Source organism: Vombatus ursinus, unplaced genomic scaffold (genome assembly GCF_900497805.2).
Source record: "Vombatus ursinus unplaced genomic scaffold, bare-nosed wombat genome assembly UNPS02014903.1, whole genome shotgun sequence".
NCBI lineage: Eukaryota > Metazoa > Chordata > Mammalia > Diprotodontia > Vombatidae > Vombatus > Vombatus ursinus.
In genome coordinates this window covers 3,472,893-3,495,239 of record NW_020954681.1, presented here as the reverse complement: position 1 = coordinate 3,495,239, position 22,347 = coordinate 3,472,893, and positions in this window count along the sequence as shown.

Sequence of the window (22,347 nt, the reverse complement as noted above, 5' to 3'; positions counted from 1 at the left end):
TGATTCAGTTGAACCCAAGACAGTCCAGTTGGTAGCTACTTTTTGTCCCTTTGGGCCTCAGTTTACTCATCAACAAATTGAAAGAATTGAAACTCACTCATCTCCAAGGTCCCTTCAGGTTCTAAATCCTGTGAAACATATGGCAAAGATGAGAAAAGATGAAAATATTCAGTATTTAAGGAGTTGTAGGAAGATAGGCACCCTAAGGCATGGGTGGTGGAACTGTGCATTGGGTGAACTGATCTGGAATACAATTTGGAATTATAGTTAACCCTTGTACATCTCGACTTTCCCCATCATGGTTTTGGTGAATTGTGGGCTGGCTTAAGGAATTAAATGGGAATTTTTGGGGAATTTTAAGCTGCAGATGACACGCAAAGGCCAGCAGACAACACAGAAAAAGTTTAGAAACTCAGAAATGCATAAAATTTATTTATGATATCATATAAAATCAGCCCCATTTTTTTTTGGTGGGGGCAATTGAGGTTAAGTGACTTGCCCAGAATCACACAACTAGTGAGTGTTATGTGTCTGAGGCCAGACTTGAACTCAGGTCCTCCTGACTCTAGGATCGGTGCTCTATCCACTGTGCCTCCTAGATGCCCCCCGCCCCAATTTTATAATAAGGTACCGTAAACACACAGTAAAAGAAAAAGAAAAGAAATTCGGACTTCTTCTCCAGTATAAAGAGAGGGCCAAAAATTTTTATGTGGGTTTTCCAGATCATAGGGGAAGTGCCATGCCCCCACCCAACTGTGATGTGGAAAGAAAAACTATATAGAACAAAAGTTACTAAACAGATTGCACATCCTTTAACTTAGCAGTTAACTTAACTAGCTGGGCTTGCGGGTATATACCTCAAGGATGTCCAAGATCAAAAAGGCTCATATTTGCCAAAATATTCCTAGTACCATTTCAAAGTGGGTACACAGCATCTGAGGAGCAGCTGAACAAATTGTCATCTCTGAATGGAACAGTGCTATTGTTAGAGGAGAACAATTCAGTATAGTAATATGGCACCATGCTGTCTCACTATAACATGGAGGAGACTGTATCGTCTCACAGGCTATGCCAAGTGGATAACAAACTCTGTCAGTTCTATTTTGTTTTAAAGGCTTTGAATAGGGGACTGGCAGCAGGCTGTCTCTGCCTTGTGAGGGCCAGGATCAATTAGAACCTAGAGGCTCATCACTAGTAGGCTGGTGATTTGGCGATGAATTCGTTGACTATGTTGACCCATGGAACAAAGAAAAATACAAAATGGTGGGGAGTCCTGAGCAGCTCCTTTCTGCTTTTACAGTAGTGCTTACAGAAGAGGGAATAGGGGGTCCTGAGGATCACAGTTTTAGACTGTCTATAAATATTAACTTTGCTCTTAGTATTCTGTATGTGAGATCCTTGTCCACTAACCATCTGTTAGACATAGTAATGGAAGAACTGAGCTGTGGCCATCCTGAGAATCTTATTAGAAGTGAACAGGAAGAATGTTGTAGCTAAATGGGAAGAGAGCTCTCAGGTCCTCCTTGGAGAGGCAAATAAAGGAGTTGGAACAGTTGATTTTTTCACGCATCAAAAGGCAATAAAAAGCATCATTTTGTGAGACATTTGGTCATCTAGTATTGCAGTGCTTGTGATAGGGATTTACAAAAACACTTGTAAAAATCAATGTAATTACAGATCCTGTGTGAACATCTGAAGCAGAGGGTTAAGAGGTAGAAGAATTCCATGAAGAACTCACCAAGACCCTCCAAATTAAATCAGCATTCAATTTTGGTACTTGATGACATTAAAGCAGAGGTGGGCATAGGTTAGGGACCGAGACTAGGGAAAGGCCTGTGATTTCATTGCTCTGGGTACCCCTCCTCCCCTGCTCCCATTGAGTAACTCTCCTCTAACGCTCAATGCATGACAACATCTGTTTTGCAAGTTTGAGTTTCCTAAGGCCATTGAGAGGTTAAGGGACTTGCCCAGTTTCACCCAATCTGAGTGTGTCAAAAGTAGGACTTGAACGCAGGTCCTCCTGTCTCCAAGTCCGGCTGCGATGAAAAAATAATTTGTTGGAAAATATGGTTTAGGATCAGAGAATGGACAAGGCTTGTATATATCATATTTTCTTTGAGAAATGAATTCAGAAGAAACTAGGCATGGCAGGCACCAAATAACTTTAGACACACGTGCACATGCACATAGACATGAAAATGGATTCTATTTTAACAGACAAGAGATGACTTGTTACTGATGTTGGAGTCATTTTCTAATCACTTGTCTGTGTAAAGTCAGACCACTGATTTATTAGAACAAAGATAAATATTAACATAAAGCTAGAAGAAGGAATAAAAATGAGAATGATAGTGTGTGCAATTAGAACAACTCCTAACTGATGTATTTAAGCAAGTTATTAAAGTCCAAAAAAAGAACATCAACACTGATTATAATGATTTCAGACAGAAAATTAAATGATGTTAATCAATTTTCATAACAAGGAGACCAATAGATCCTAAAAAAAAAAAAACCAAACCAAAACCCAACTGTATTTGCTTTATTCCTCGAGGTTGAAATTGCATTGTGAAAAACAAACTAGGAAAAGAAGGCATACTAGATCAAGATGATACAGAAGAGGTCAGGACCGGAGTCAGAATAGTTTTGAGGGTATTGAGGGCTTAATTCTAAAGGTATTTGAAGGAAGAAGAAATCTCAGACCTTCTATTTACCAAAAAAATTGACCATAAGAACATTAATAACTATCTGTTCACGTGTCTACTTTCCCATCTATATAAACTTTTTATGAGAATAACTTTCACACACATTGAGGGCATCCTTGATGAGAGCAGAAAGGAGCTGGTGGGATTCTATAAGCAATTTCTGCATCTGTATCATCACATAATTGACAGAGATATGTGGAGAATACAAGATTCCTTGTTAATTGACTGTCAAATGAAAAACAAAAGCAAAATATCACTTGTTTCAGTAGAGAAAAATACCACCTTAAAGACAGTTCTCCATCAGGATGTCTTCTATACATATTTCAAAATCATAGAAGAGTCCTGACAATATATGACAAAGATAACCTTGGTCTATGACTGTGTGATTAGCAGTGTCAAGGGAGACATAAAACAAGATGACATATGCTTGCCAAAGGTGTTCAACCACTCTTATACGGGAGAATCAGAATACAGTTCAAATCCGAGAGGGATTCTGTCTAGACCCAGTGGTTTTTAACCTTTTTTTGTTTCATGGATCCTTTTGACAGTCTGGTGAGGCCTGTGAACCCCTTCTCTAAATAATGTTGGTAAATTATTGAAGGAAGTGCTTGGTTTCAGTTAGTGTTTATTGAAAATAAATATGCAATATTTTCCCATCCAAGGTCATAGGGTTCCTGAAATCTCTCTGTTGATCCGTGGACCCCAGATTAAAGTCCCCTACTAGAGACAGTGGGGTCCTCCCAATGATCCTGTTCGCAGATGACATTTTGCTTGTTTCGTTAAGGCCCAAAACATTGCAAAACCTCCTACATGAGATCCATAATCATTCAAAAATTTTGGCTTAATTCTCCACATAGGAATAACCAAGTGGGATAGAGAATGCTTATTGTTCAGAGATGTGACTGGGGAGACTACCCATAGAGTTTTTGTATGTGTTTCTTATATCTTGAACAGACACTGCAAGTGGTCAGTGGTCATAATTCAGCAGGAGGAAAGGAAGGGAATAAGCATTTAATGCATTTAATAAGTATAAGTACCTACTATGTACCAGGCACTGTGCTAAACACTTTAAAAATATCCCATTTGATCCTTACAACTCTGTGAGGTAGGTGGTGTTGTTATTTCCATTTTATAATTGAAAAAGCTGAGGCAAACAATGGTTAAGTGATTTGCCCAGGGTCATGTAGCTAGTAAGTATCTGAGGCTGGATTTGAACTTGGGTCTTCCTGACTCCAGGCTCAGTGTTCTATCTACATCACCAGACAGGAAGGAGAGTGGACTCAGTTGGCTTTAGAATATTGCAAAATTCTTTAGTTAAATCCATGATGTTCTTCAGTTGTGTCTGACTCTTCATGATCCCGTGGACCATAGCACATCAATGCTATCCATGGGGTTTTCTTGGCAAAGATATTGGAGTGGTTTGCCATTTCCTTCTCCAGTGGATTAAGGCAAAGAGAAGTTAAAGGTCACACAGCTAGTAAGTGTCTCAGGCTGGTTTTGAACTCAGATCTTCCTGACTCCAGGTCCAGTGCTCTATCCACTGAACCACCTAGGTACCTCAATTGACCCCATAGTTCTTCCTAAAACAAAGGCTTATCTTTTTAAAATAACAATTTCATTCTAAGGGTTTTTCATGATTTTGAATCCTGGAATGCTACAGTCTCTGAAGAATTGATTTCTGGGGTCATCCAAAGGTCAATTGATAAGAGCATCTTTCCATTACAGTAAGCTGCCTCTGGGCATATCATTCTCTGGTATCACCTAGCAAGTCCAACAAATATTTGATCTGGACTTGATCTCAATGCAATGGAAGTTGTTACAGAACTAGAGACATGCTTGTCTTGAAAGGCAGTGTGGTGCAGTGGGTAAAGTACTCCACTTAGCAAATTTCTTGACTTTTGTCAAGAGGACCTGGATTTAAATTCCCCTTCTGACACTTACCACCTGTGTGACTGTGGAACAGTCACTTAACTTCTCTCTGAACTTCAATTTCTTCATCTATAAAATAGGCTTATAATAATATTTGTATATAGACTTCACTGTGAGCTCACTGTTCCAGAGCCAGGCTGGTTTTACATTACCTCCTCAGGATTTTCAGAATACCCTGAAGAGTTGGGATTTCTTTCTCTAATGCTGTAGGGTGGATCCCCTGTTCCATTATGTTGTTCACATCGTTAGCTGCCAATGACTGGTACCTCAGTTCCATTTGACTAGTTAACATCAATTCACTTTTACAGAGGGATATTTACTATGAAGATATAATAATAAGAGAAGTACAGCCATTTTCCCCCAATACTTCATGGGCATGTTCTTGCCATCTTGGTCCCTGGCGAGACCAGGCTCAGACTTCATGCAATGTCTGCACAGCATTAATCTCAACAAGTTCACATTCAAATACAGACTTGCTGCTAGATGGACCTTTGTCTCAGCTGCCACTGAGCTGGGTCTTGAAGGTTCTTCTTTGCATTAATGCGTTAATGGGCATTAATGCTAGACTGACTGCAAAACTCAGCATAGACTCTGTTCCTAGACTGTTGGAGCTCAGGGGGCTCATATGACCTTTCACAACTCTCAAGGTTGGAGCCTGCAGATTAACTTGAAATGAGAGAACAAATGTGGAGGCAAAGAGCCAGGGGCCACGTTCATAGGTCATATGTTGATCTAGACCGAGAAGGCTGGGGGGCTTTCTCCATATAGCACCGACTCTCTTCTTTATTTGAGAAGAAGCAGGACAAAGTTAAAGCAAGATATGGGGTTAGGTTGAATAGGGCCTTTTGATTGTACTCCCAGCTCCAGGTAGGCAGTTGCAGCAAATCAAAGAGTCTGGCATTCATCACAGGGTTGGCAAACTGGGACCAATTACAGAATGTCTGTGTGTGCGTCAGATCTCACCAAGGTCCTTCCTTTACATTTCACCATGACTCACCCAGAGGTAAAGTCCCATCCTTTTCTACACGGAAAATTGTATCAGTAAATATATCATCATAAAGACTGGTATCAGAGACTAGTGGATAGGGTGCTAGGTATGGAGTCAGGAAGACCTAAGTTCAAATCTGGCCTCAGACACTTAGTAGCTGCATGACCCTGGGCAAGTCACTTAACCTCTGTCTGCCTCAGTTTCCTCAGTTACAAAATGGGGATAATAATAGCACCTACTTCTCAGAGTTGTTGTGTGGATCAAATGAGATAATATTTGTTAAGGCACTTAGCATAGTACCTGGCTTATAGTACATGCTATATAAATGTCAGTTATAATAATAATAATAATAATAATAATAATAATAATTCTCTCACAGAGTCATAGTGGAGTTCAAAAGAAAGAATGTGTGCAATGTGCTTTGCAAAAGTTTAAAGCACTTTTGCAATATCAATTATTATTATTCTTCCATTATGAATTCATAGGATGATCTCCTACTCAGTCATCGTTCCCTGTTTTTGATGTGTGGGGAAAATAAAAATGGCTTCTGAGGCTAATGTTGCCATTCCCCATAGCCCCCTGCTCTGCCATCCACATAGAAAAGGATGGCAAACGTCATTCATATCTGTTACCATCTGTCTTACTCTTTGAAGCATCTGTGAGGGTGTTCAGAATGTTTGTCTTGTTTATAAAAAAACATTCAATTATTCATAAGTATCTGTTAGAAAAATACCCTATTATTATTCATCCATTGTTAACTAACCTTCTGCTACTTTGGGGAGTCAATATGGTGCCATTCTTCTGTCCAGGAACTTGGAACTGTACAAGTCAGAGATAATTTGGTGCTGCACCTACAAGGGGAAAAACAATGGAAAGGCTGGAGTGTCTCATTTGTTCATCGACGATTCCCAAGGAAACAAACTGCCCTCAGCACAATGGTCATGAGTTAGACTTGTCCCAGCAGCTTATGTAGGAATAGTATCCTAATTATAAGCAAAAAGAAACAAACGGGAGTTGTGGGGAGAGGCAAGTAGATATGCAGATGTGTTCTCAATTCTCCAATTTCTGTCAGACCTAAGTGGAGGAGAAAAGTGCTAGCCTCCAGAAGGTCCATGGTGGCAGGCCAGCATAGCCAAATCTGAAATGGGGATTGGAACAGCTGTTTAAGCAAGCAGAGGCTGGTTGGTGCCAACCAGATCCTGTGAGTCAACCCCCACCAGCAATAGGTCTAGGGCCTTTGAACTTGACTAGGACCAAACTTAGTCATTGGCTAAGTATGTGGTTGCCTATATAGTGTGATTAGAGCAGCCCCCACTAGGGGTCCATGCCCCCATATCTCTTCCTTCCAAATGGAATTATCCCTGAAATTCCATACTGCAGATCCATTTGGGCATGGTGATGTAAGTATGTATTATTAATCATCTTTTCCTGGGAAGGAAAGTATACTGAGTCACTAACAACACTGAACCACAGAACTTTATGCCTAGAAGGAACCTTAGACATCTAGTCCAACTCCTTCATATTTATAGATGAGGAAACCAAGACCTAATGTGGAAAAGTTAGCAGAACATAGCTAGTCAACATGCTTCTCAGTTTCCTGTTTGATTCTTTACTGATTTACAAAGTGACTGGAGTGTGGGAAACATCCTTCATATTTGAAGTTTGCTTCCCCAATCTAACTGTCTTCCCTCTCAAGTGATCCAAAGGGAAGTAAGCATTCCCAATAGACGATCGCCTTGACACTGAGTTCTCAAGAGCAGGAACATACTGTACCCATGGTCTCAGTTTCTCTGTTTAGCACTCTTTGCTGAGGAAGACACAGGACTTTTTTCTTATTTCTTCATGTTCATGTCATTACTGCTGCCTCTTTCTCTCCACATCTATGATGTATTTTCCAACCACTTAAGACAGTGGTTAGAGAGAATGTTCTCCTACCTGGTCATAGTGTATATGGAAAGCTTTCTTTGAATGGATAGACATAAAGACGTATTTTCTACTTGACCTACAGATGCATAGCTGCATCACTGAATCTCCAAGATGAATCAGATCGCAATGTATATCCAGTCCAACCCACACCTCAGTAAGCATCCAGCTTATAGCATCACTCATAAGGTGATGCCTGGAGACCTCCACTGAAGGGAAAGCTGCAGTCCATCCCGCTTGGGGGCATCTCTCGTTGTTAGGAAGCTTGTCCTCAGATCAAGTCAAAATTGTCTTCTTTGTACCTTCTACATTCAAGTCTGCTCTATGTCCTCAGAGCATATGGTGGGAGGATGGGACGGGGACCTCTCCCCTCCCTACCTCAGTGACTTCATGTTTCTGGAGAACATGGAAGAAGCTGGAAAATAAATCCAACCGCCATGTCTTTTCTTAAAAAAAAAAAGCAACCTCACACAACAAGAAGACGAGTTGGAAGGCTGTTATTGTCATCTACTTGAGAGACAATGAAGATCTGAACTGGAATTGTGGCTGTATGAGTTGAAAAAAAGGGATGCACACGAGAGATATTGTAAAGAAAGGAAGGACGGACCATGTTATGTGTTGTAAGTATAACAGAGGAGTAAGATGAGATCAGAGTTGCAGGCCAGGATGACTGTAAGGCTGATGGTGCCATCAGCAGGGATGGGGGAAGGGTGTGGGGGGAAAGATCACAAGTTCAATTTTGGATACGTATTTATAAAATAAATACAAAGAAGGCAGATGAGAAGGGATGAGGAAAGGCATTTTTTGGAGAAGGCGACATTTAAGCTGAGCCTTTGAATGGAGGTCTGGAATCCGAGGATACTTGAAGTATTTCTCATCTCACTTATTATCATTATCATTATTATAATTATAATAATTACTGTTAGTAGTAGTAGTGGTAGTGGTGGTCGTATTGTTACTACTAATAATAATATCATCACTTAAACCGATGAAGAGCCTATATTACATGTAAGAACACTGTACTAGTAGAAATTGTTAATAGATTTATGGCCAAAGTTGAGGTGCAGAAAAGGATCGGTTCCCACTATCAAAGTTTGTATTTGGTCACAAATGGTCATAACCTGCTCTCACCCTCCACTCACTTCCTGATTTCTACCCCCATGGCATCAACAGACCTGGGGTACATTCCAGTTGAATGTAAACTCTCTGAGGGAGGACACTTTTTTGTTTGTTTCATCTTTGTCTTTTCAGTAGCCAGCACCGAACCTGGAACATTGTAGGTGCTCAATCAATCCTTGTTCACCTGGATCATTTTGGTCAATATTCTGCTACATTTTCAGGCAAGGCTATCAGTATTCTTCACTGCTCAGTGCCAGCCAGAATGCTTTAATTATTCTTGGGTTTTCAAGAATCCCATGAGGCAACTCTGGGGAAGAATCCAGGCTAAGTGGGCAGACCATAGTCTCATCAAATCATGGAACATTTGAAAAGGGTCATTTCTTCTCTGATTCTTTCTCAGACTTTGAATGGAAGAATAGCAGGCCTGATTGTGAAAAAATAGCCAATAGACACAGTGACTTATTCACTGTAATGGAGGGAGCAGGAGACTTCGAGAAGCCAGGCAGCTTCATTGTCATTTGCTACTGTCCGTTTCTTTTGTCCAAGAGATGTGAGAGACAGCAATAAACTCGCTCCAGTTGTTATCAAATTTACTTTTTGAGACAGGAAGAGATCCAGCCTTATTGAAAATGCCAACCTACAGATGGGCTCTCTTGTTTGAAGTGAGCAGCATCTGGGAAAAAGCCCACTAAATTGCCGAACTCTCTTATTTACTCTTAATGGGAAGGCAGCAGAGCTGATGGAGAGGGCCTGCCTGTCGACAAGCCCTTTCGAGATCTGGGCAGTAGAAGGAGGTGGAGAAGCAACAGCTGCTGCCTGGTTTCCCCACTTACCTCTCAGGGTTGGGGGGTGGAGAGGTAGACTTGACCAAGAAGCACGGGATCCTGGCTGCCATCTCCTCTCACTTAGGCCAATAAACGCAGGATAGCAGTATCAGATTCACTGGGCACCCAGATAAGGCTGAGGTGGTACCCAGAAGGCAAGGGCAATCCATAGATTTCCCCACTAGCTCACATTTTCCATGGCAGGAGAAGATTGGCATTCTAGTGATCTGAATCCTATCTATTCCTATTGTTGTGTATTGAAGGACAGCTGTGTTATATGCTAATGTGACCAATCTGGCATCTCTACTTTTCAAAGGCAAATGTCTGTTAGCAGAGTTAGAGTCAGATCTTTGCCACTATGGAATTATGCTCCTTACCTTCCACTGAGACAGCATTTCAATATACACTTTTAATTGGCTTCACAACTTGTTTGTACTTTCTCATTCTGTGAAAAAAAAATGGTTGGTTGTCACTATAGTGTTTCGAATTCTAACTAAAGGTACAAGAAGCGACATTGAATAGTCTGGAACTAGGGCATCCTCTTGGATGTCCTGCAGTTTCTTCAAGCATGTCACTTCTCAAACCCAATTCACCATGTTCTTTCCTCCTTTTCCCATGACAACCTCCAATTCTTGGCATTACCTCTGAGTCATTCTGCACCTTCATCTCCCACATCTGGTCCCAAGTCCGATGAATTCTTCCTCCCTTCATTCCATTCTGTTCCCACTGCCAGTACCCTAGTATGTATCTCATTGTGTCATTCCTGGATGACTATTGTTCCTTCCTATTGTCTCCTTAACTCTAGTCTTTCTCACCTCAAATTATAAAAATAATAACTGTTATGTGTACATATATGCTCAGACCTGTGATTTCATTAGAGGAAGGCAGAGGTGTCACATGGGCCCACAACATGCCTCAGTTGGCCCAAATCAGATTAAAATGTAATTGGGAAATAGTTAATAAAATGAATAAAATACAGTAAAACATCGATAACGTTAATATGTGGTTTTCTCTATCGGCGTGCTCCCACATGGATCCTAATGTACAATTTAGCGGCCCCCATATCTATTAGAGTTTGACACTACTGGTTTAGGGAACTCATAGTAGGGAAAGCAGATCCACCAAAGCAGATCAGCAACTATTTTTCAGCTTAGAGTTGTAGACAGTTGTCTAGGGCAGTGAGGGATTAAGCAATTGGACTAGGGTCACAAGACCAGCACACTTCAGAAGCAGGACTTGACCCAGGTCTTCGTGACTCACAAGTCTGGCCCTCTGTCCACTAGACCGTGCTTCCTATCTCTTTCCATCCCCTTCCCTTCCCCTCTTCCTTCTCTTTCTCTTTATCCACATAGATATGTATAAATATACCCATATATGCATATGTCCATGTATGTTTCTCTGTGTATAAACACACCTATCCACAAGCATAGAAGTCTGCAGAGCATTTTAAATAGGTTATCTGATTTGATCTTGTCATGTATGTACGAGAGGTATTATGTTCTTTGACATATGAGGAAACTGAGATTCAGAAGTGTTAAATGATTTCCCATAGATACAGAATTGATAAGTGTTAGAAGTATACTATGAACCAGGATCTCTTGATTTCAAGTCTAGCCCTCTTTCTGTTCTTTTTTGAGCACGGTTACAAGATGAATCTTTTATAACCCAACTTTCACAGTTGCTCCAAATTGCCATTTCAATCAGTTCTAAAGTCCTGATCCTGGCATTCAAGGTCCCCTATCAAATGACCAATCTAAGTAGTCTACTCACTTCTATCTCTTGGAAATTTTATCTTTCTGTCAACTGACTGCTTCTTTACTGCCATAAATATACCCACCTCTGTCCTATTCTCAAAAACTCTCACTTGATCTGTCCATCCACACCGACGCTTATCTTCTATCTTTCTTCCTTTTCATGGCTAAACTTTTTGAGAAAACTGTTTACAATTGGTCCTTCCATTTCTTTTCCTCCCACTCTCTTTTTAACTTTCTGCAGTCTGGCTTCTGACCTTATCGTTCAAATGAAAAAGTTCTCTCATGTTATCTGTGATTTCTTAATTGCTAAATCTGATGTCCTTTCCTAACCTTTCTGTAGCCTTTGCCTCTCAATCAGCTTCCTCTCCTGGATACTTTCTTCCCTCTAGGTTTTCACAACAGTGTTCTCTCTCAGTTTTTCTCCTATCTAACTCTCTTCAGTTTCCTCTTCTGGCTCTTCATGTAGGTAGCACTTGCTAGCTATAGGTGTCCCCACAAAGGTCTGTTGTGTTCCTTCTCTTCTCCCTCTGTCCATTTCACTCGGTAATCTCATTAGCTCCCATAGATTCCATTATCATCTCTTTGTTGATGATTCTCAGATCTTCTTATCCAGCCCTAACCTCTCTTGACCTACAGCCTCATATCTTTGACTAACTGCTTATTTTACATCATGAACTATGTGCCTTAGACATTTTAAACTCAATATATCCAAAACTGAACTAATTTGTTTCCTCAAACCTCCTTTATCCCTAACTTTCCTTCTACTCTCAAGGACGCCACCATCCTCCTGGTCACCTTGGCTTACCACCTAGGTGTAATTCCTGACTCCTCACTCTCTCCTTCCCTACGATATCCAGTCAATTGTCATGTCCTGTAGACTCTATCTTCTTTTTAAAACATCTCTCATATGCCTTCTTACCTCTGACATAACTACCATACTGGTGCAGGCTCTTATCACCTCCCTCTGGTATTATTGCAATTGCCCATAGGTGGGTTTATCTGCCTTGTGTCTCTCCTGACTCTAGTCCATTCTCTACTCAGCTGTCAGAGTGATCTTAAAGTATAGGTCTGACCATATCATTGCCCTATTCAATAAACCACATTGACTCTTTGTTACCTCCAGGAACAAATATAGAATCCTCTGGCTTTTAATGTACTTCATACCCTGGCCCCTTCCTAAGCTTCTCTTCTTCTTCTAATATCTTACTCCCCTCCATGTCCTCTGATCTATCATTCCTGGCACAGGACATTCCATTTCCTGACTTGGTGCCCCTTTCATTGGCTGTCGCCCATACCTGAATGCACTCTTTCCTGATCTCCATCTTGTATCTTCCCTGTTGTCCCCAGCTAAAATCCCATCTTCTATAAGAATCCTTTCTAAATCCTTCTTAATGTCAGTGCCTTTCTTCTAAGATTATCTCCAATGTATCATGTATTGTACATAGTTATTTAAGTGTTCCCTTCCCTATTAGACAGTAAGCTCATTGAGAGCAAGGACTATATTTTTTTGCCTTTCTTTGAATCCATCAGTACTTAACTCAAGTGCCTGGCACATAGAAGACACTTCATAAATCCTGGTTGATGTGACTTGATTATGTCTCATTATTCTCATTTTAAAAATATATATATATATATATCTATGTCTTATTTTTAAATCACTTTCATTTCTGAATACGTTCCTTTCCTTCCTCTCGAACCTGCAAACCATCTTTTTAACAAAACTTCAGAAAAATAAAGAAAAATGTTCAGCAAAAGTAACTTTACCATCGGTCAAATTTGGCAATATTTGTAATATTCCATACCTGTTGTCTACCACCACTAAACAAAGTATATAAAATGCATACATATTTTTAACTGCTTACAATGCCAGGCCTGGTCATTATAATTATACAAACAATAATTTGTATAGACTTTCCTTACAGCATGAATGACAACATTCTATTACATTCATGTACCATAACTTGTTTAGCCATTGCTCAACCGATGGGCATCTACTTTTTTAAAATTTCTGGTTCTTGGTTAATATGAAAAATGTAGATCTCTCTATCTCTGTATCTCTATCTATCTATTTATAGCTATAGAGATAAATAGATATAGATATATTGATATAGCTTGTTATCTAATGGAACATTTTTTGTTTTATCATTGACCTCCCTGGGGAGAGATGCTTATTAGTAAAATCCCTGGGTCAAATTATAGGGACATGTTAGTTATTTTTAAGAGTAATCTCAAAGAGTTGTGCCAAATGATTGGACTAAGTTACGGTTTTGCCAACAGTATATTGGTGCAGCTCTCTTCCCACAGTCCCTGCAGCCTCGATCATTTCTATGTTTTGATATCTTTGCCAATGTGCTGTGTGTGAGGTGAAAGCTCAGAGTTGTTTCAACTTACATGTCTCTTATTAATAGTGATTTGGAACCATCTTTCATATGGTTGGAAACAGTTTACAAAATATGCTTGCAATCCTTTTGAGAACTATTTGTTCATATCCTCAGATCACTTATCCATTGAGACATTATGCCTGGTCTTTTATGGTTGGGCTAATTTCCTTTATATCTTGGATATCAGTCTTACATTAGAGATATTTGATACAACTCTTTCCTAATCCTGGCTGCACTGATTTTGTTTGTTTAGATATTTTTCCCTATCATGTAATCTAGCGCTTCTTAAACTGTGAGGGGAGATCCACACTTTCAGAAGCACTGAAGGGGTCAGGAGGGGAAAAAGTTTAAGAAGCCCTGAATTATAATCAACATTATCTATTTTATCTTTTGTGATTGCTACTAGCACTTATTTGTTTAAGAATTTACCCTGCTATATACATAGCTATAAAAAGTACTTTTCACAGCTATGGTTAGGAGGTAAATTCTTAAAGAAAAGCTAGTAATAATCACAAAAGATAAAATAGATAATTTCAATTGCATACAATTGAAAACATTGCAACAGGGACGAGAAGGAGAGCAGAAAATTTGGGACATGGTTTATATCACTTAACTCTAATAAATGACTATATTTTTATTTGGGTTTTTTTTTGGGGGGAGCTAGGCAATGGGGTTAAGTGACTTGCCCAGGGTCACACAGCTAGTAAGTGTTATGTGTCTGAGGCCGGATTTGAACTCAGGTCCTCCTGGATCCAGGGCCAGTGCTCTATCCACTGTGCCACCTAGCTGCCCCAATGGCTATTTTTTTTTAAAGACACATAACTGTTCCGCAATAGATAATGGCCAAAAAGGATGTGGGCAAACAGTTCTCAAAAGAAAAATTGCAAATTATTCATAGGAAAACCTATTCTGAATCACTAATGATAAGAAAAATGCAAATTAAAACAACTCTGAGGTTTCACTTCCTACCTAGCACACTGGCCAAGATGATAGACCAAGTGAATAGTCAACATTGGAGGGTATGTTAAAAGACAGGAACACTAATGCACCATTGAAGGAGCCAAGCATTGGTTTAACCATTCTGGAGAGCAATATGAAGTTATGCTAAGAAAGTGACTAAAGTGCCCATATCCTTTGTCTCAGAAATCCCATTGCTATGCATATACTCCAAGGAGGTCGATATTAAAATGAAAGGCTTGAATATTTATAGTAGTATTTCTTGTATAAGCAAAGAAGTAGAAACAAAGTATATGCCTATCATTCAGGCAATGACTGAGTCATGGCATGTAGACGTCATGGGGTATTACTGTGCTGTAAGAAAGAATGAGCGTGATGACTACAGAAGAACAAGGGGAATTGTATATGAACTAATTCAAACAAAGTAAACAGAACCAGGAAAACAATATGCATTATAACTATAACAGTTGTAACACTTGAATCAATCCTGTGAAAGGACATAAGCAAAGCAATTTGTAATGCTTAAAGTTCTATATAAGTGCTAGCTGTTGTTGTTGTTACCAACTTCGGTCCCAAAGAAGAGATAGGAGAAATCACCTTCACCTCTTCTTCAGAGAGGTGAGGAACTATGGATGTGAAACACTATAAATCATATCAGAGTTTTCAATGTCTTGGTTAGTTTTGCTGAAATGTCCTATTTCCTTCCCTTCCCACTCACTTTTTTTTTTTAAATAAAGTATAGCTTCTGGGTTGAGAAAGGGGGAGATGTATTGTAAATTGCAATGCAGGTGATGTCAAAATGAGAGAAATCAATAACATCTTTTAAAGAAAAAATACCCATTTTGGTGAACTTCTACTTTTTTTTAATGGTGTGACCTTTAATATTTAGGTTTTATATCTGCTTTGGGCTTATCATGTGATATGATGTGAGATGTTGGTCTAAACCTAATTTCTGCCAGACTGTCCATCAGATTTCTCAAAAGTTCTTTTCAAGTACATAGCTCTTTCCCAAGTAATTTCTGTTTGTGTGTTTATTGAATAGTGGATCATTAAATTCAGGTTACTTCTGATTTTTCCCCCTTGACTACTCTTCCATTATTTTTGTTTTCTGCCTCCCACTTTTGACATCATCCTTTTCTCTCATTAGGCTCTTCTCCTTATTGGCCGCAGATACATCAGGTTCATTCTCACTTTTCCCACCTCCAGTTCCCATGGCATTTAGCTCCAGGCTAGACACAAAGTTAGTGCTTACCAAATATGTGTGTGTGTGTTTTTTTTTAATTTAAGAAACAATGAGGCCAAGGAAAATGGACTGAAATGTATTTGATTTTAAATTAGATTTCTTTGACGGGAATAGCTGAGTTAAATGAAAAATGGATACTTTTGGTCTCCTCTTTGCCTATCTTCTTATTTCTAAAAGCATTTCCCCAGTCTTGCAATGTAATATCTCTGGGTGTATTTGAAAAAAAAATCATTTTCAAAGATAAAATTAGCCATCATTATTCTCTGTTGACCTTAGGTGAGATCTCTTTACATTAAATATTTTCCCTCATGCCTCCAAGGTCTGGGTACACAGTCCCCTTGATTATATAGGTATTAATTTTAAGATGAAAATATAGATGAAATAGCTCTCAGAGAAATCTGACCATTTCTGAAGTTTTGAAGCTCAGGATGGGCACACCTAAGCCTGTAGAATGTACGAACTTATTTGAAGTTTAGCCATTACAGTTTGAAAGCTGTGTCCCATCAGAACATTCTAGAGCTAGGAGGATTTCAAGTTTAGTTCAATAAAGGTGAAGATGGTTTGAAAGTTCATAGCATCAATAGCACTCCTCCTTGATGGAATGTGAAGACCATGGGATCTGATGCCCTGCATTCAAGTTCCAGCTCTGACACTGATGTCAAACAAGTCACTTCACCTCTCTGCTCCTCTGTCCTTGCAGGTAAAATAAAGAGATCAGACTAGATGGTTTCAAAGGTCCATTCAGTTTGGATGGATGCATATGATTCCTGAAATTTTTTTTCTAAAGTACTACTTCTATTGGATATAGTGGCATATACCTATAATCTCTGCTACTTGGGACTGAAGCTGCTGGATTGCTTGAGCTGGGGAGTTCTGAACTACATTAGAGCTAAAGCTGATGGTATGTATGCATTATTTCTGGCCTCAATATGGTGAGTCCTTGGGTATAGAGTCACCATGTGTGTGTGTGTTTGTGTGTGTGTATGGATATATATATATATATATATATATCCATACACACACATATACATATATATACATATACATGCACACACACATATGTATATATGTTGTACTATTGCAATGTCACCATGTCTAGGTATGTGAGAGAAGAGAAGATAAATTTCCCCTCATTAGACTGTGAGCTCATTAAGAGTAGGAACTATTTTTTTGGCAGAGTAATCGTAGTCTTTTTTAAAAAAAAATCTCTAGCACTCAGCACATAGTAGGTGCTTAATAAATACTTGTTGACTTTTTGACTTGACTTGACTTCTAGGGTGTGGTGGTAGTGGTTAAATCCTGCCTGGAACAGTGGTCAGGACTTTAGCTCTTCTTTACGTTGTCATAGAGGGAATATTTGTTTGGGTTTAAGGGATATTTCAACTTTTTTCCTGTCAAGGATGCCTTTGGCAAGAAGCCTGAGGCCCTGTATTCAGAATGTTTTTGAATGCATAAAATGCAATAAGTAGAACTAAAAATGAAATTGATTTTATTGAAACATAGTTATCTAAATATTAAACAAAATTGTGATATAATAATATATTTAGCAACAGGTATTGTAACTACAGTAATTTCAGTACAATGATGAGCATAAATGATATTTCAAGGTATCTTTAACTGTAATATGATGTGAAAAAAGATCTGTGATTTCTTTTGGTAGCAGTCACAGGTGCTGGTTGGTTGTTTACCTTCATAATTGAAGGAAATGCTAATGTTCACTTCAAGATTAGTGAAAATAAAGATGTGATTTTTTTTCCTATCCAATTTCAGGGACCTTCTTAAATCTATCTGTGGAGCTCAAATCAAGACCCCTTGGACTAGAGGAGTTCTGAGATACCTTCTAGCTCTGCGGTTCAATGATTCTGTGATGCTGGAAAACATTGATACAAACTTAAATTGAATTGGGGGCCACTATACATAAAGATACTTGAGAGTACATGTTGACTTAGAAAACTACATATTAGCATTATATATGTTTTATTGTATTTTTACTTTGTGAAATATTGCCTATTTACATTTTAATCTGGTTCAGGCTCTACTCAGGAGCATTGTGGGCTCCATGTGGCTTGTGTGTTTAACACCTCTGCTGTAAAAGACAGTATGGTATTTGGAGTTAGAGGACTTGAGTTTGAATTTAACTATGCAAACTTGGTGACTTTGGCTCATTCTTCTTTCCAGGCCTCACTTGTAAAGTGAGGAGTTTGGACAAGATGACTTCTAAGGTCCCATCTAGCTCTAAGTCTGTGGTGCTATGAATGGCACTTTAGTATATGGATGAATGAAGGAGCATTTGTTAAGCACCTACTGTGTGCTGGGTGGCTCTGAGTGAATGTAAATAGCAACTGTTTTTGTTTTGGCCAGAAACCCTGAGGGTCTTCCCCTCTCAGATGGATTTTTTTTTGACTAAGTAAAAGAGGTCATTCTTTGCCTCCTTTCTTACCCAGCCTTACTTACAGAATTGGCATTGCTTCAGTCAAATTGAGACCTGGGAAAGACCTTAGCTTAAAAAGGTCAAAGTCTCCCACTGCATCTGGGGCCATCTGTAGTTGTCCTGATTTATATCTGGTCACTAGGCCCAGATGGCTCCAGAGGAGAAAGTGAGGCTGGTGACTTTGCACAGCCCTGCCTCACTTAAATCCAATTCACTTGCAAATCATGGCATCACCTTCCTGATGTCATGGTCCTCTTTGAGAATGAAGGACAAACAACAGCTGTGTGCTGGACACTGTGCTAAATGCTGGAGATGTACATCCAAAAGAGACAGTCCCTGCCTTCAAGAGTTTACAGTCTAATGGGAGAGATAACACAGAGGTTGTTTTGGTCTGAAAAGTCACAAAGATGGTGCATTAGAACCATAGATCAATTAATTGATAAGCCCTTTCCAAAACCAATGGTAGGGTTGATTTGATTATTATCCTCAGAGCAAGACAGAGAAAGCAGGGGGTCATGGGAAGGGGGGGAGGAGGCAGCATACCAGGAAAATGATGCTGAACTATGATTTAGTAGCTGAGGCTGGCTGGATATGGAGAACTTGCAGTGGTCCAGGTGGGAGGTCGGCAGGAGCAGCCACTAGATGACATAGAAAAAAGACGGTGAAGCATGATCAGATGGCTGAGGCTGATCCGTCTTGGGAATTGTTGCAGTGACATGATAGAAAAGTCATGCAAAATCAAAGCAACCTACCCAGCCTACAGATTTTTCATTCTTGTCAGGTACGGTCTCTTGAAATCATGCTGAATCGAAATCGTTCTGATCTGTGAGACTTGGAGGTAATATATTCTAAATTAGGAGCCAAGGGGTTATGTTTTTCTGATGAGTCAGTAGGATAACTGGCCTCTTCAAAAGCAAAGAGAAATAGTAATTTTCTTGGGTGGGTTTTATGAGGCCTTGGGGGGCACCGAGGCAGGGTCCATACTTTCCTAGGTTGTATCCTAGGCAATCCAACTAAGAGCGGAAAGAGAGGTTCCATATCGATTACCCCTGAATATCTCTTCCCATAGATGTACCTGACACTATAAAGGGGAAAAGCATGGGACTAAGCAAGAGAGAATCTGGGTTCTAGTCTCATGTTTGCTACTAACTAACTGTATGACCCAAAGAGGTTGCTCAACTTTTCTGAACCTCAGACCTCTCAGCCGTAAAATGAAGGAGTGGGACAAGAGAGATGATCTCCAAGGGCCCTTTCAGCTCTAATATTTTATGCTCCAAAACATTATTGGCTATACTTGGTCATATCTCATCATCATCATCAAGACCCTCCTCTCTGCTCTGAACATTTTCTCTGACTGTCCCCTATGCTTGGAATGCTCTCCCCCTCCACTCTGCCTACTGACCTCCCTGGCTTCCTTTAAGTCATAACTAAAATCCCATCTTTTATTGGACACCTTCCTAACCCATCTTAATTCTAGTGCCTTCCCTCTGTTACTTATTTCTCATTTATCTTGTATGTAGCTTGTTTGCACATATTCATTTACATGTTGTCTCTCCTATTAGATTGTAAGCTCCTTGAGAGCAGGGACTGGCTTTTGCCTCTTTTTTGTATCTCCAGCTATTAGCACAGTACCTGAAACATAGTAGGTGCTTAATAAGTGTTTATTGGTTGGTTGATTAAATACCTACTGTGTGTGAGCTGCTGTGCCAGCAACTAGATGTCATTCTTCCTTTACTTGGATATTTGGTTTTGTGTCATACAAGTGTTTTCCCCCCACATGTTCTCCAGTGCCTCCCAATTTTAATTGTCAGACCTCAATCCCCTAGGGCAAGGATGGGGTAGATGCTGGTGATCAAGGGCCAGTGAGTGGTGCATGAGGCAAAAAACCTTCCTGGGAAAAGAGGACATGATCCACGGTCTGATCTGAGATAGTATATAGGCTGTCTTGTCATTCAAGTCACAATGCAAAAGGCCTAGGACCTTAGGACCTAGGTAGGAGGCAGAGAAAGGGATCTATGCCAATGCATGGCCCAGGAGGTCAGCACAGAGCCAGAGCGAATATATAATACAGGAGAGCATAAGGTGTCCATAGCGGGAAGACAAAGGCATAAGCATTTATGTAGTGCCTATTTCTTGCCAGGCTCTGTGCTCAGTGCTTTACACTTATTATCTCATTTAATCCTTACAACAGCCCTGCAAGGTAGGTTCTGTTAATATCCCCGTTTTATAGTGAGAAAATTGAAGCAACCAGATTAAGTTACTTGCCCAGGGTCACAGCTGGTAAGTGTCTGAGGCCAGATTTGAACTCAGATCTTCCTGACTCTACCACTCTACCCATTGCTCTAACCACCGTGCCACCAGATGCCATCGTCCTGCCTCAAAGGAGGAAAGTTCTCCCATGTACCTTTCTCACCTGAGACACCACGCCAGCTGTGCTGTCTCCTCTGTTAGCTGTGTCAGTGTTGACACAGTCCCAAACATTATCTTATTATTTCCTTTCTAAAGTGACACGGCAAACTTTTTGCACTTTTACCATTGGAAAGGACTCTTATCTTTTGAACCATTTGGTGGCACTATTTTCTCCCCACTCCTAGTGATGGGTTTCACTTCAGCAGTGCTCCTCACTGACAAAGCCATTAGTTTTTTACCCAGTTTATCCAGTTAGAAATAGTCAGCTGTTGATGGTTTCCTTGGTTTAATGTCCAATGTATCTTTTACATCACATTTTCTGTGCTGAATATCCATTAGTTGGTGTTGACTCAAAGGTATCAATTAGTGTGAATATTAGCTTAGGAATGTAAACATATTGCCACACATCAGTGATTCCCAAGAGGTAAATCCTAAAATGTTTTGATTTCCCTCTAAGGCAGCTATTGCATTGGGAGAGAAGCCCTAGTTTTGGAGGCAGAGGGCCTAGGTTCAAATCCTTGCTCTGTCAGTTGGACAAGTCATAGCGTATCCCCATTTCTGAGATTCCTAACTGGTAAAATAAAGGGGTTGGGCCGAATAGCCTCCAGAGGCCCTTTGAGCTCTAAATTCTGTGATTCCCAGAGAAACATTGACCTTTTGTGGTTAAACATGATCACTGCTTTTGGGTCATCAGTGGTGCTGGGCAAAGTGCCTGGTACATTGCTGGACAGGAAGTAGACAGCTATTAAATGGTGTGAGTGAAATAAGCACATCATGGCTTCCCTTCATTTATAATGCTAATTGACAATCTGGCATTGTGGTGTAGTGGAGGCCTAAGAAAACCTGGGTTTGAATAGCAGCTCTGCTGTAGACTGACACCGTGACCTTGGGTAAGTAAGTGACTTGAGCTCACTGAACTTCAGTTTCCTCTTCTGTAAAATAGGAATGCTGATAGGTGTGCTTCCCATTAGTCTGGGATGTAAAGAAAGCCATTTTAAAACTGTGAGCTGGATAGTATAGCCAGCCAAATAGAAATTACCTTTTTTTTTTTTTTGCCTAAATCTTCCTTGTATAAAACATGGGATTCAATCATAGTTCTGAAACGGGCATAGTGGAGCCAAAGGGCCTAGGTTAAAATCCTGCCTCTGCTGTTTGATGTCTGTGTGACCTTGAGAGAGTGATTTAACCTTCACAAGCCTCAGTTTCCCCTTCTGTAAAATAAAGGGGTTGGACTAGATGGCCTCTGAGATCCCTTCTAGTTTGAGATCTCAGATCCTATGAATGTAGCCTCTAATTTATGTAACCTTTAAATTCATATTCCCTTATTTATCCTGGGGGGGGCGGGGGACTCAGTCTGGCCTATACTGAGAAGCAGCCTATATTTGGAAAAATAGAAAAATAGATTAAATGATAAATGAATGGATTCTCTCTCTCTCTCTCTCTCTCTCTCTCTCTCTCTCTCTCTCTCTCTCTCTTTCTTTCTTTCCCTCTTGCTTTCCCTCTCCCCCTCCCTTTCTCCCTCTCTCTCCCCTTCCCTCTCTCCCCCTCCCTCTCTCCCCCCCTTTCCCTCTCCCTCTCTCTCCCCCTCTCCCCCCATTTCTCCCTCTCTCTCTCCCCCTCCCTTTCTCCCTCTCTCTCTCCCCCTCCCTCTCTCTCTCTTTCTTTCTCTCCCTCTCTCCCCCTCCCT